This window comes from Ovis canadensis, chromosome 3 (genome assembly GCF_042477335.2).
Source record: "Ovis canadensis isolate MfBH-ARS-UI-01 breed Bighorn chromosome 3, ARS-UI_OviCan_v2, whole genome shotgun sequence".
Taxonomy (NCBI): domain Eukaryota; kingdom Metazoa; phylum Chordata; class Mammalia; order Artiodactyla; family Bovidae; genus Ovis; species Ovis canadensis.
Genome location: NC_091247.1, coordinates 217,578,177 through 217,593,948, shown reverse-complemented (window position 1 = coordinate 217,593,948; position 15,772 = coordinate 217,578,177). Strand labels below are relative to the sequence as shown.

Genomic DNA, 15,772 nt, shown 5'->3' with positions numbered 1-15,772 from the left:
CCACTCTGGATAGGGTTCTATTCCCAAGTTACACACATTGTGCAGGTCAGCCCTACCCTATTGTTTTTAGCCTATTATTTTAGTGCACAGCTTTGCAGAATGCAAGGGTTTTCAGGAATGCTCAGGCTATGTTACAGCACAGAACCTTGTGGTAATTTAATACTACTGATCTTTAACTATATGTGAAACTGTAGAATGATCATACCCACATACTAAGCTGCGGTTAAAATTTTTTAAATGTAGAGCTATGCGGGGAAAATCCCCATAGCAGAGTAAGTGAAAAAAAAAAAGAGAAAGAGAAGCAATTTGTAGAACAATATATGCGGTGTGATCTATTCATGGGATGGGGGGATAACCTTCAAAACAACACCTTTTACCCCCTATGGGTACATGTATTACATACCTCTGTAAGTTAAAGGGAAACCTCTTTCTCTATGTTTTGGCAGCCTCAGGTTTTAGTTGCAGTGTGCGGGAGCTTTTTATAAAATTAATTAATGTATTTATTTATGGCTATGCTGGCTCTTCACTGTTGCTTGGGCTCTTCTCTAGTTGCAACAAGCAGGGCTTACTCTCTCGTTGTGGTGCACAAGTGTATCGTTGTGGTGGCCTCTCGTGTTGTGGAGCACAGGCTCGAGAGCATGTGGGCTGCAGTAGTGGCAGCTCCCGAGTTCTAGGGCGCGAGTTCAGTGGTTGTGGCACACAGGCTTCGTTGCTCAGCTGCATGCGCAATCCTCCCAGACCAGGGACTGAACCCATGGCTCTTAGTTGACAGGCAGATTCTTTACAGCTGGACCACCAGAGAAGCCCACTGCTCATGTATTTAACAGCTAATTAAAACATGATAAAAAGAATTCAGATACTCCCTCCCCATCCAGAGATTGGAATTAACAAAGTCTTTAATGATAAACCTTGATGATGGCTCCTGGGGCCTAGGTGGGGAGGAGAAGGGGGGGAAAATGAAGACATGAGGGGAGCAGAAGGGGCTTCCCTGGTGACTCAGACAGTAAAGAATCTGTCTGCTATGCAGGAGACCAGGGTTCAATCCCTGGGTCAGGAAGATCCCCTGGAGAAAGGAATGGCAACCCACTCCAGTACTCTTGCCTGGACAATTCTATGCACAGCGGAGCCTGGTGAGCTATAGTCCATGGGGTCACAAAAAGGAGGACACGACTGAGCGACTAACACAACTTAAAGGGGAACAGAGCTCTGATTACTCTGAGTGACAGGTGACAATGACTTCCTAATTTTACAGAAACCAAGCATATTTTGATGGCTGTAAAGGGCCATGGGGGCGAGGGTGGAATTCCCCAGAAGAAAAGGCCACAGCCATTAGTGGACTTTCCACCCCGAAGCCCCCTACCGCCCAACATCCAACTCGGGGATGAGCAAGAGAAGGATGCAGGAAGTTGCTGTGAGTGGCCCTGGCTCTGGGTGCAGGGGCAGATGGTCAGGGCGCCTTCGGAGGGGCCACAGACCAGGGGATTTCCTGGGGGTGGAGTCTTGGGTGAGGCCCCCAGGCTATTCTGAGTGTCCCCCCCTGCGGGCTGCCCCAGCTCCCCCACACTGGTTCCAGGAAGCCTGTCTGGGATTATCAGAAAGTTGCCATCTTCAGCTGTGTTCAGCAGGCGTGGAGGGGGTGGAGGGTGCAGGCCACCTGGTTGTGAGCTGAAAGAGCCCAAACCAGGAAGCAGGAGGACGGCCATCCGAGGGGGTGGTGTGTGTGTGTGTGTGTGTGACTCTGGACAGTGCACTCAACCCCCTGAGCACTGCTGGCCCCTCCTTCCATGTGTAACATGTAAAAGTGGGATAATATTTCATCTCAGGGCAACTTCCAAAGGCTGTGGAGGAAACTATGCAAGATAAGGCATGTGAAAGCGATCTGTAAATTGGAAGCTGCCATGAAAATATAAGTGACTCATTTCTGTCCAGATGCAACTCAGACATCACCTCCTCCAGAAAACCCTGCCTGGTTCCCTAGCCTAGCTTTCCTGCTGTTGTTTGGTCGCTAAGTCATGTTCGACTCTTTGCAGTCTCATAAATGGCAGCATACCAGAATTCCCTGTCCTTCACTGTCTCCTGGAATTTGCTCAAATTCATGTCCGTTGAGTCGGTGATGCTATCCAACCATCTCATCCTCTGCTGCCCACTTCTCCTTTTGCCTTCAATCTGTCCCAGCATCAAGGTCTTTTCCAGTGAGTCAGCTCTTTGCATCAGATGGCCAAAGTATTGGAGCTTAGGGGTTTCTATTCTTGGAGCTCTATGGCTCACCATGTGAACCTTGGTTTTAACCCTTCATTTGTCCTGTTATATTGATAGACTTGGAGGACAAAATCATGTTTGTTTTCCAGTCTCAGCTTCCATCACCATGATGGACACATAGTAGGAACTCGAGAATTGCCTTGAAAGAGATGTGTATGTGAATGAAGGAAGGTTATCTTTCCTGAGTCGGAGTACCCACCAACTCATCCTTGCCACAGGCCCTGGGATGCTGACAATTGTTGTCATTTAGTCTAAATCATGCCAACTCTTTGCAACCCCATGGATTGCAGCCTGCCAGGCTCCTCTGTCCATGGGATTCTCCAGGCAGGAATACTGGAGTGGGTTGCCATTTCCTCCTCCAGGGGATCTTCCTGACTTAATCTGTGCTTCTTTCTGTCCCCTGAGTATATGTTCTTTATGTGTACCCCTAAAATCCAGATCCTAACTCCTTAGATGTCAGGGGCCTTGTCTAGTAATAAATCAGTAGTTTTAAAAATAGATGGTAATGTTAACACAACTGGAATTTAAAAAACAAAGCACTCAGCAGGGGAAAGTAAACCCTCTTGAACTTAAATACCCAGACACAGACACATCCTCAGAGATCCCCAAGGCCCTGTCAAGTCTTAGGGTACAAAATCTGGTCCCCAAGTCTGAATGCTTCTCCTGGGACAGGCCCTAGTTTAGGCCCTAGTTTAGTCCCTAGTTTAGTCTCTGGGAACTTTTCAAGACTCTGGGGAAAGAGCCCGCCCTGTGTACTGAGGGTCCACCCCAAGGCAGAAGCCTCCCACTCCTGCCGGGCAAGGCCAACAGCCCTTCAGGGAGACTGAGAAGAAAAGGGTCGCTCTGGCTGGAGGAGAGGGGGTGCTCTGTGGAGGAGGGGTGGTTTGTGGGACCCCCAGGGAGACAGTAGGGGTGACAAGCCCAGAGCATGCTAACAAAGAGGGGGGCAGCTGTGAATACAGGCTGGATGGGCAGAGCTGAGCTGGGGAGAACCATGGGGCACTTTAGGATGATTCTCTTTCAAAAAAGTTTCTGGAGTCTGGAGCAGGCGACTGCCCCTAGAAGGATACAAGCAAGGGATCTTGCAGGGAGCTGAGCAGATCCTTGGAGGAGAGACACAAGACGACACACCAGGGCTCATCCCTGCCACCCACTCTGGCAGGGGCCCCATTCAACATTAAGAGCTCTTTGGGGTGGGTGCTGCTACTTCATGGCCCCTGCCAGCTGCCAGCAGAGTCTCTTTCGGACCCTTGTTCACCCGGACACCATGTGTACTAAGGCGAGCTGGAGATCTTTCGCCTGTGTTACTAGGACCAGACAAGATGATGCTGGAACTACGTTCTTAATGCAAGGCATTTAAGATCGCCTGGTTTCTTCCCAGCCAAGCAGACGTAATGGGCATCTCATTTTAAACATTAAATGGAGATGATGAACTTTGGGTGCCCCCACTTCAGGATGATGTGGGGATGGAACAGGAAAAATCCTCAGGTCCCACAGGCCCAAAGCCTCTGGGTCCCAAACACCTAAAACATCTCTAAAATCCACAGCCTCAAAGCCTCAGAGTTGCTCCTCCACTGTGCTTTATAACCTCCTCCCCTTCCTTTACCAAGCTTTCCCTGTCACAGCCCACAGCTCCAAGGGAAGGGGAGAGTGCCTGCATCCCCAGCCCTGGGGTGAAGCATCGCTTTCTGTGTCCTTGATGCCTCTGAGGGTGAACGCGATCTGGGATCACGGGTAGGGCTGGCCCTTGGGCTCATCAGCAAGCCCAGAGTGCGGAGGTTTTGTCTGTCTCAGTTAAGCCATCTGAGACTTGGAAGAAGTTGAAATTTAGGGTGAATCCAATGGGTCAGAAAGATGGAGGTCCACAGCAGGGCAAGGAATACACAGAACATAGACGTGTACATACACATACACACACACACACACACACACTCACGCACACTCACCATCCATCGCTTGTGTGCCTTATGGAATTTAAAAGAGAAGCAGAATGAAGACCCAATTGCTTTCTCAACAATGTGGATGCGTCTCACAAAGGAACTCTGGAGCAAGTGAAGGCAGATACCAAAGACAATAGGTTCTATCTGATGCAACTGAGGCTGAGTCCCAAACAGGCCAAAGGAACCCCTGCTATGAGAAGTCAGTGGGGTTGTAACCAGCACTTCTGACAGTCTCTGGGAGGGCATGAAGGCAGCTTCAAGGGGTTGCTGGTGATATTTTGCCTTGATATCAGAATCAAGGCTGGTTACCTGAAGGTATGCACCTTGTAAAAATTAAGTTCATTTATAAAGTGGGCACATCGACTCAGAACATATAAATTAAGTATAGACATAAAGGCATTTATTACATTTACAGCTTACAGTTTGGACATTTTTGTATGTATATCTTGTGTGCATGCTCAGTCACTCAATCCTGGCCGACTCTGCAACCCCATGGGCTATAACCCTCCAGGCTTATAACAAATCAGTTATCAAGCCATGAAAAGACGTGAGAAACCTCAAAAGTATATTGTTAAGTGAAAGAAACCAATCTGAAAAGGATACACAATATGATATTGTCTATTTAGACATTCTGGAAAAGGCAAAACTACAGAGATGGTTAAAAGATCGGTAGTTGCCAGTGACCAAGGCAGGAATAAATAGGTAGAAATCAAGGGTTGTTAGGGCAGTGAAACTATTTTGTTTGATACTGTGATGGTAGAAATAGGTCATTACACATATAGAGCCCATAGAATGAACAACAGGAAGAGTGAACCTTACTGTAAACTGTGTGTTAGTTGAGAAGGTATCAATACTGGCTCATCAATTATAAGAAACACACCACGGTAAGTTACGATGTTAATAATTGGGGAAACTGGAGGAGGGAGTGGGGGGGTATATGAGAATTTTTGTACTTTCCCCTCAATTTTTCTGTAAGCTTAAAATTGCTCAAAAACATCTGTGAATTCTTAAAAGATTGTAGTCAAAACAGAAATAAACTCACAGACATAGAAAACAAACTTATGGTTACAAAAAGGGGGAAAAGGGTCAGGGATAAATTAGGGGTTTGGGATAAGCAGATACACACTATTACATACTATATATTGATAGACTCAATAAAATAGATCAACAACAAGGACCTGTCATATAGCACAGGGAACTATATTCAATATTTTGTAATAACCCATAACAGGGAAGAATCTGAAAAAGAATCAGCTCTGTTCAGTCTCTCAGTCATGTCCAACTCTTTGCAACTCCATGGACTGCAGCACACCAGGCTTCCCTGTCTTTCACCAACTCCAGGAGCTTGCTCAAATTCATGTCCATCGAGTCAGTGATGCCATCCAACCATCTCATCCTCTGTCGTCACCTTCTCTTCCTGCCTTCAATCTTTCCCAGCATCCGGGTCTTTTCCAATGAATCAGTTCTTCATATCAGGTGGCCAAAAAAAAAAATAGGTCTCTATGATATCAGTGAATCACTTTGCTGTACACCTGCAACACTGTGAATCAAATATACTTCTATTTTTTTAAAAGCAGTTGCATCACTTGAGATAGTGCTTAAGCTTTCAAGACCTTCCTTTCAGGTTCCTTAACCTACAAAATGAGGGTTTTCCCTGGTGGCACAGTGGTAAAGAATCCGCCTGTCAGAGCGGGAGATGTGCGTTTGATCCCCAGATAGGGAATATCCCTTGGAGGAGGAAATGGCCACCCGCTCCAGTATTCTTGCCTGGAAAATTCCATGGAAAGAGGAGCCTGGAGGGTTACTGTCCCTGGGGTCACAAAAGAGTCAGCCACGACTGAGCAGGCACACACCTATGAAATGAGAGAGTTTGACAAGGTGAGTCTCAGAGTGCCTGTAGGAGGATGGCTATAAAGGTGGACAGACCGGCTTCCCACCATCCACCATCCATCTCCCAAAGGCATGCATATTATAGGCAGCCCAGGATCAGTGCGCTCACTCAGGTGGTTGGGGACCCAGTGTCTGGGCCGATGGGCTCCCAGGGCAGAGAACCAGAGGGGACCCAGGGCCCTGGGCTGCTGGAGGTGGAGGGTCACCTTCACTGCATGAATCAGGAGGCAGGAAGAGCTTCAGAGAGTCCTTAAGGTCCCTGCAGGGCACTGAGGGGCTCTGCTGGAGGTGGGCAGCTTTCACAGAGAGACTTCCATCCTGAAGAGCAGGCAGGAACCCTCTGTCAACACAGGACAGAAGGCTGAGGGGGCAGACGTTCGGCACAAAGTGGGCAGGTGAGTCGACGTCACAGCTGCAGAAGCGGTGGGCCTGTGAGGCCCCTGGGGGTTCCGTGGAGAAGCCTGGGGGCCCCCACACCCACCTGCAAACCCAGACTCAGCCAGCCCTGGTCAGAGTCTCTGTTCCCCCTCCAGAAGCAGGTCATAGCACACTGAAACCGGGCTGTCTTCAGATTTGGGATCTCCAACCTCAGCTCGGAGATTTCTTTTTCGTTTCTCAGTTTCCTTGACCCCTTTCTCCACAGCAGATTTTTCAAACCTGTGCGGAACCTCCTGCAAGCTGTCTCCCCACCTCCCACATTCAGAGGGCCCCTCCCCCGCCTCACCTGCAGCCCTGCCCACTCCTTCCTCCTTCCTGCTCAACACGCTGAAAGCCAGGGCCCCTCTTGTCTCACAAGGATTCTTCCATCCCTGCCCTGATTCTGCTCCCTCCAGGGTCTGCAGCACGAGTGTGTTCCCTCCCAGTCCATTTCTCCTTTGGCCCCCTTCCGCGGGAACTTGCACCTGTTGACGCCCTTCCTTGACCATCCATCAGGTGGCTTCTCTCTGATGACCGCTCTCCCTACACCCTCTCTAAGTGATGCCAGCAGCTTCCCGGGTCTCACTCATGTGGATGCTCTGGATGCCGAGATGTGAGTACCTAAGACCATGTCTCTCCTCTGAGCATCAGCTGGGTCTGTCTGACTCTTCCTGGTCACCCCACTTAGAGGCCTTTCCTACATAAACCTCCATTTCCAAGGACCCACTCCCACCTCCCCCACGGAAGGGATACATCCAGGGAACCTCACTGATACCCCAGAACCCTGACCCTCCTAGGCACACCAATGCAAACACCAAGGTCGTAGCTGATTGGAGCCAATATAGACATCTGACTCTCTCTTTTGAAAATAGGAGTTTGGAGATGCAGGGAAGAGATTAGAAGGCGAGAGACACTTGTTCTCAGCATAGCTGCTGGCAGGATGTCCCTGCTTAGTACCTGCCAAGCCATTGCTGTTCATCTTTTTCTTTCCTCCTCTGAAATCATATCCCTCCTCCAGCCGCCCACCCCGGGAGCTTTTCATTCTCTCCCCTTGCTGTGCATCTCCGGTCAGCCACTGAAATTGCCTCCTGGCCAGTCTGCTGTCTCCAGGCTGTGCCCCCGTCATTCTCCATGTGCACCCCGAGTGCTTCTTCTACAAGAGAAACCTCCCGGGGTCACCCTCTCACAGAGCAAACCCTCTCTCCTGACTCACCAGCCCCTGCTTGACCCAGCCCTGATGCCTGCTCAGTGGCACTTCTGGCCGTGCCTCGCCTTGCTATGGACCCTGCAGCCAGGGTGCAGTGTCCCAGATTCTCTGTTCTCTCTCCCCTGTGGGCTTTGGATGTGCCTTTTTGAGGGCTCTGCCTGGAGCATTCTTTCTCCTTCCCTTTTTGGCTGCATAGTTCTTTCTTTTTTAATTATGTATTTATTTATCTGGCTGCCTCATATCTTAGTTGCAGCACAAGAACGCTTTAGGTGTGACATGTGGGATCTAGTTCCCTGACCAGAGGTGGAAACTGGGTCCCCTGCATTGGGAGCACAGAGTCTTACCCACTGGACCACTGGGGAAGTCCCTGGCTGTACAGTTCTTGACCAACCTTTTAGTTATGCCCTTAACTGTCTCTTCCTCGGGAAAGCTCTTCCTGGTGTCGCCAGCCATGGACCGGCACGGCAGCCTTCATTCGCTCCATCACACCACTCACCACACTCCCCGAGAGTCCCCTCTGAGTTGTTCTGACTCCACCCTGGACTGGTAGCCACTTGGACAAAATCCACCACTGAGTTTCATGGCCCTGGCATGAAATCTGGCACGTCAAAACTGTTGAATGAAGGGTTGAATGAATTTGTGAGTGCCTTATAAGTATTTATCACTTGTTACAGGCACTGAAGACTCAAAGATGAAAAATAATATCCTGCATAAAAGAACTTGGAGGTAGACCAATAAGGAAGGGAGGAAGTATGACAAAGGGTTATAAATGCTATGAGAAAGCATGGTGGGAGAGGTGGAGACAGGCATAGAGAAGGATGGGATCAATTCTACCATCTCAAGGGGTGCTTGGGAAATTCCTTTTCCTTCTTTCTTTTTAAAATTTTCCACTTTGAAATCATTTAAGACTTATAAATACTGCAAAAATAGTACAGGGTTCCCTTCCACCCTACCCCTAGTCCTCTCAACCGTTGACAGCTTAAATAACCATGGTTCAGTGACCGTAACCAGGAAGTTTACTTTGATATGATGCTATCAGCTAATTATAGGCCTTATTCAAACTTCACCAATTTGATTTACTCATATCTTTTTTTTTTTTAGGACCAGGGTCCGATCCTGGATTCTGCATCCTATTTAGTTATATTTAGTTGCCTTAATCGCCTTCAATCTGGTACATTGTTCTTAGTCTTTTCCTTTCTTTTCTTTCCTGTTTTCTGTTTGTTTGTTTTTTACTTGTTTGTTTGTTTTATGACCTTGGCAGTTTGAAAAGCTGGTGATTTTGTAAAATGCCCCTCTGTCTGGATTTGTCCAATGGTTTCTCATGATTTAATGAAGACTGTTAATTTTGGCAAGAATCTCACAGATGGGACTCTATGCCCTGCTCAGTGTATCCTATCAGGGGCTTTGAGATGTTGCTGGTTCTCAATCCTGGTGATGTTAACTGCGGCCACTTGGTTGAGGTGATGTCCACTAGGCTTCTCCACTATTATCATTTTTCTTTTGTGATGAGTAAATCTCTTGTGAGAAGATAGTTTGAGACTCTGTAGATATTCTGTTTTCCATCTATTTTCACATCCCACATTCAGCATCCACCCATGAGACATACTTGCCACAATCATTAATGGAGCGTTGCCAAATTGTCCTTTTCCCCCCCTCTCTCATTTCTTTTACATTTATCAATTGGAACTCTCTTGTGAAAAGGAAATGTTCCTTTTTTTCTCCCTTTGTGTATATACTTTATTCAATTATTTATATCAGCAAGGACTCATGAACATTTATCCTCTTCTCTTCTATGGGTTATCATTCATTCTTATTATTATTTACTTTATTATTCAAAACTTAGCGTGGGGCATGGGAATAAACCTGATTCTTTCCTAAAAAGTCATCATAGTCTCATGGTTGAGACAGCTAATCAAAGACTATCGGAAGACACATTGTCCAGAAAGCAAATACAGAAACCCACTGGAAGCCACCGTTATGTAATTTTCGACTATTCTTGGTCATTTAGGAGAAGTGATTCTCGAGAGATGAGTAGGTGCTTCCCAGCCAGAACAGGGTGGGCAGGACAGGTCAAGGAAGTAGCTGCAGCAGAAGCATCCATGTGCAACAGCCTGGGTACCGCGGAAGAACAGGGTGTTCCGAGTGGCTGAAGCACAGGGTTTGCACATGAGACAGAGCTGGGCAAGATGTAAATCTGGAGAGAGAGAAGCAGGGTCCAAATCCCAGAGTGGGCGGGGGACCCAGATGCCTGACTCCAGGCTGACGTCGACACTGTAGGTGAGAAGCCATTGACAGGGCTCAAGTAGCCGAATCACATGTTTGGTGTAGTGATTTTAAAAAAGCCTTTCTTTCTCTGTGAGAGAGAGAGAGAGGTAGCAGAGTGTGAGGCTGCAGGTGGGCAGTTAGCTACAGGATCAGCACCAGAGTCGAGCTGAAAAATGAGGGTCTGAGGAGTCAGCGGTAGGGATGGAAAGCAGAGGCAGGTCTTCTGAGAGATGGGAAGGAGGTAGACTCAAGTGTGTTCCGTGGCCAAATGTGGGGAAGCTCTGGAATGTCTTAGGCTGATAGTGACATAATTTGTTGTTCAGCGGCTCAGTCGTGTCCAACTCTTTGCAACCCAGTGGACTGTAGCACGCCAGGCTTTCCTGTCCTTCACTGTCTCCCAGAGTTTGCTCAATTCATGTCCATTGAGTCAGCGATGCCATCCAACCATCTCATCATCTGTCGCCCCTTCTCCTCCTGCCCTCAATTTTTCCCAACATCAGGGTCTTTTCCAACGAGTCGGCCCTTCAAATGAAGGGGCCAAAGTGTTGGAGCTTCAACTTCAGCATCAGTCCTTCCAATTAATATTCAGGACTGATTTCTTTTAGGATTGACTGGTTTATCTCCTTACTGTCCAAAGGACTCACAAGAGTTTTCCCCAGCACCACAGTTCAAAACCATCAACTCTTCAGTGCTCAGCTTTCTTTATGGTCCAACTCACATCCATACATGACTACTGGAAAAACCATAGCTTTGACTAGACAGACCTTTGTTGGCAAAGTGATGTCTCTGCTTTTGGGGCTGAGATTTAGAATAGCCACTCCGGCTCCCGGATGCAGCATGGAAAGAGAAAGCCCCGTAGGTCCAGGGGAGATAAAGGCCACTTGGGATGGTGGCAGGGGAGAGCAAAAGGAGGAGTAGATCTGAGAGATGCTGAGGAGGGAAAACCCACAGGACTCAGCCATGGATAGGATGCTCGACTGAAAGAGAGATATGTATGGAGGAAAACTCCCAGGTTTCTGGAATCGACAACAGTTGACACTAACTGAGCACTCAATTCATGTCAGGCACAGTTCAAGTCAAGCTAAGGGAGAAAAAAATCACACAAAGACACACACACACATAGTTTACAAGTGGGGTACCTCTTTGGATACACAAGAAACTGTTTATAAATTTTGTCTTAGGGAGGAATTGAGTATCTCTAACAAAGATCAAAATACTATCTAATAGGACTTCCCAGGTGGTCCAGTGGTTAAGAATTCACCTGCCAATGCAGGGGACACGGGTTCAGTCCATGGTCCAGGAAGATCCCACATGCCACAGGGCACCTAAGCCCATGTGCCACAGCTATTGCAGCCCGTGCACCCTAGAGCCCGCGCTCTGCAACAAGAGAAGCCGCTGCAATGAGAAGGCCATGCACAACTACAGGAAGCCCAAGAACAGCAACAAAGACCCAGCCAAAAATTTAAAAAACTAAAATGAATATTAAAGAAAAAATGCTGCCTAGTAAAACTCTTGGAGAGCTGTTGCTGGATGTTTTCTACACGCGTGCTTGCTGATACCCACCTTCTGCCTGACTGACTGAATCCACACAGTCTATAGCCACTGAGCGTTGCAGCTGCAGGTTCTGTGCAGGTAAAACAGGAGGAGAACAGAAGAAATATTGTCCCCGAGCAAGCAGAGACAGAAAAGGCGGAAGAACCAAGCATCACACTCAGCTCCTTCCTCCAGAGTAGCCAATCAGCTCGGTCCCTCACAGAGGTGGGCGGGGTTTGGAGCAGGAAGGTGCCACCTCCATGGGCTCCCGGCTAACATTCCCAACTCCTGGCTCACCGATCTGGCTGAACTAAACCACTGAGCTTATGGTGAGTAGGAGTTGTGTGTCCTTCCAGGTCTGTTTGATCTTGCCCCCGCCATCAAGTGGAATTTTCACAATATCAACTACTGGTCCTTTGGGCAGCCTTCTAGAACCACAGCTGGGCAAAGCAGATTTGGTTGCCTGAAGATCAGAAACAAAACAGGATCAGACATTTCAATTGACTTCAAGGCCACTCAGTACCTAAGCTGGAAAACTGACTCCCTATCCCATTTTCCACCTCAGATTATGAAGGGCCAAACAGCATGATAGAGCTCATCAGACTTACTGTGAAAGCAAATGACAATATACTGCAATACTTTGGCCACCTGAATGCAAAGAGCCAACTCATTGGAAAGACCTTGATGCTGGGAACAAGTGAAGGCAAAAGAAGAGGGCAGCAGAGGATAAGATGGTTAGATAGATAGCATCATTGACTCAAAGGACATGAATTTGAGCAAACTCCAGAAGATAGCAGAGGACAGAGGAGCCTGGCATGCTGCAGTCCATGGGATCGCAAAAAGTCGGACATGACTTAGTGAGTGAACCACTAAATGGCAATATAAAAATATTCCCTAAAATTCCAACGCAGAGAAGCCTCAAGATTGAATATAAATTCATTCCCATGGTGAATTTCTGATCCTGCTCAGTCATAGCTGAAGGGGATCTGAGGGTCTGGATGGAGCTGGGGTCACTGCCTGGACCATCTCTAGTGGGGAGAGGCGTGGACCCTTCAGCACCTTATAAGGGATGCTGAGAGCACCAAGTCTTTCACGAGACTCAGCTTAAAAACATCCTAAGAGCTAATGTGTTGAACCCAACAGATGAATCGTGTACCATCTGCAAACTCAGGGAATCCCCAGCTCTCAGGGCAGATGTATGAGCAGGAGTATATTCCCCTAGGCTCTGTGGGTGATGCTGCAAAGACCAAGAGAGAAACTCAAGCAAGGGAGGAAAGAAGATGTGGATCAAGAAAGCCATTTCTATTCTGCCAAGATGCTAGTCAGGGAATGGAAGACAGGGGTCTGGGGTCCACTTAAACTCAACAGGGTCAAATCTCCCCTCCTTTTACCACTGTGCCAGTGCCATATAAGGGGCAGGGGGCCATGCACAGGGTCTCCCCTCTGAGACAGCAGGCTCTGAGATGTCATTGTCTTCATGCTGTTGTTGCTGTTTGGTCGCTCAGTTGCGTCTGACTCTGTGTGACCCCATGGACTGCAGCCCACCAGACTCCTCTGTCCATGGGATTCTCCAGGCAAGAATACTGGAGTGGGTTACCATTCCCTTCTCCAGGGGATCTTCCCGATCCAAGGATAGAACCCAGATCCCCCGCATTGGCAGGTGGATTCTCCGCACTGAACCACCTGGGAAGCCCCCATTGTTTTCATGTAAGTTAGCAGGCTCCAGTGACCAGGTCTTCTTCTTTGAAGTGCCTTCCTTTCCCAGCTAGAAGTCAGACTCTCTGAATGTCCATTTTTCCGGGCTCCGGTGCCTCCTTGGGTACCTCCGGCCCCTCCTGAAGACATCCCACCACAGGGCATCCTTGCCGAGACCTCAGACTGTCCCCCTAAAGAGGGTGGCTTTCTTCCCTCATCCCCCTTGTGTTCCAACTGGAGGATCACTCAGGCACAGTCCTGAACCAAAGCCGGACTGATGGTTCTGCTCCCGTGCACTTCCCAAGATGCTCTTCTTTGTAGACCTTTTAAAAATATCCACCCTTTGAAAATGATTGCTTTCCCTCAAATCTTTTCCTGCAGGGATCAGATATTTCACCTGTGCTTTCTTCCCCTCAACTGTCCCTGGCTTCTTTCAGGCAAGCTCAGCTTTGTTATCAGTTGAACCCGCTTTTTTTTTTTTAAGTTGGCCCTTTATTTCATATAGAGCCCGCCCTTTCTTGTGTTTTCCAAGAATTGTTTTCTGAACACAATCCTCCAGGGTCTTTACTTATGGGATTTCCCATGATGGGAGATACGAAATCATTCATTCTGGGTCTGTTCAAAGCAAACCGCTGTTTAGACAAATCTTACTAAGCCGGAAAATCCCACACAGAGGTCTTCTCCCATCAGTCCTGTGTCTCCTCGAGTCTGGGCTTGTTCTGAGCTTGTCCTGCCCGGCTGTTCTGTCATCCGTCCCATTGGTCCTGTGTTTTCCTTCAGAGACCAAATTCCATGAATGTCTCAGGTGTTCTCTTAGACAGAGGTATTTCCTGGGTCACAAAGTTCATGAAATGTTTTTTCTTTTTTAGCATTTCACACTGATCTTTCTAGTCTTTCACTGTCCAAAAAATTTCAATTAATTTATGTATTTTTAATTAGAGGATAATTACTTATACCATTGTGTTGGTTTCTGCCATACAACAACATGAATCAGCCATAGGTTTGCATATGTCTCTCTCTCTTTTGAACCTCCCTCCTCTTCCCACGCCAACGCATCTCCTTTGGATAGCTTTATCCAAAGCTTTTTTTTTTGTCCCATCCTTTAAGGAGCTGTTGCCAATTGTTCTTACGATGTACGCTCACACTGCGGCCCTCCTCCCAGCAGATCTAAAAGGACAGACACTTCTCAGATTTTCCTGGATCTTGGCTACCCCTGGGAAAGCCATTGCAGTCTGCTTTCTGAAAAATGTTGCTTCTTTTCTCTGCTGCTTAATCTTACTGGAATTCGAACACCATTTCTGTTCTAGACCCACCTAAACTAGGTTTGTCAACATTGTATAATGTATCATCTTTACTACCTGAGCAACCAGGGAAGCCCAATCTATTACTATAGTTCAATAAAAAATATTTTTTAAAATATGTCTGCCACTTCAATTTCCCCCATAAGAACAATCAATATTATATTTTCAATAATATTGATGTATTTCTCTTCCATAAACTTAGAAGACAGATTCTCTTTATGATAAAAGACTTCATTCCTTTTATTATTTTTTTAAAATAAAATCTACTATTTTTCTGTAAAAGGAAGCCACAGGTGGGGTGTCTGAGGTTCAGAGCCGTAGTCAGAGTATATCAGTGACAAATCTGGAACCACTTTGAAATCACATTTGGGGGTTTCTCTTGAACCTGTGGGCAAGTTACAGGAATTAAAATCTAGTTCCTTGGTAGTTTTCTCTCTTGCTTCTGAAGACAATTTAAAGCAATTAAAAATTTTTTTAAAGTACAGAACTGGGGGGTAATTTACCTTATGCCGTCTACAGTTGCTGACCACTAACACTCTAAAACTCAAAACTCACCCTATTCTGTGAAACAGAGAGAATATCAGCTTAAAGTCCTGGGCATCCTGGCTCAGAGAACTTCCCGAAGACCACACTAAGAACGTCCTGCTCCTTTGCATCAAAGCCCCATGAAATGCTCTCAATTCCCTTTAATCAAACCCTTGCCTCCTTAATCTTCCCTAATGCCTCCTTTTCACCAAATCCTCGCTGCTTCTGCCTCTTAAGCCACCTCACTTGCTAGGGTCCCCAGCCTGCCTCCATCCCTGTAAAATGGCCAAGGAGCCTCTGGGTGCCATGACCGGCTAAGGGAAGAGTCCCGCACGGCCCCTGCTTCCTGATGCTTAACTCTCCCACGCAGGGCATCCCTGTGAAAAACTCAATTTCAGGGGCTTCCCTGGTGGCTCAGCTGCCTGCCAGTGCAGGAGACACCGGTTCGATCCCTGATCCAGGAAGATCCCACGTGCCTGGGAGCCACCGCTACTGAAGCCTGAGTGGCCTAGAGCCTGTGCTTTGCAGCCGGAGAAGCCGCTTGCAGAGAGAAGGCCGAGCAGCGCAAGTAGAGAGCAGCCCCTGCTCTCCACAGCTAGGGAGAGGCTCGTGCAGCAGGGAGGACCCAGCACAGCCCAGAATAAACAAATAAAATTTTAAAAATCAGTTTCATTATAGAGCAGTGAAAATGAATAATATGTGACTACTCACAACCATGTGGATGATCTCATAAAAAGCTC

At 47.5% G+C, this 15,772-nt stretch overlaps 1 long non-coding RNA gene across 2 annotated transcripts; it reads right to left on the bottom strand.

The window, feature by feature from the left end:
• Nucleotides 1-4,577: 4,577 nt before the first annotated feature.
• LOC138438347 (uncharacterized) lies at nucleotides 4,578-11,678 on the bottom strand. 2 transcript variants are annotated; one of them, XR_011256296.1, is made up of 4 exons: nucleotides 11,542-11,678; nucleotides 6,296-6,429; nucleotides 5,967-6,052; nucleotides 4,578-5,664 (listed from the first exon to the last, which is right to left on the bottom strand). It is a non-coding gene; the product is annotated as an uncharacterized lncRNA (long non-coding RNA). The 2 variants fall into 2 exon arrangements; XR_011256295.1 differs by lacking the exon at nucleotides 11,542-11,678 and adding an exon at nucleotides 6,571-6,750.
• Nucleotides 11,679-15,772: the final 4,094 nt, after the last annotated feature.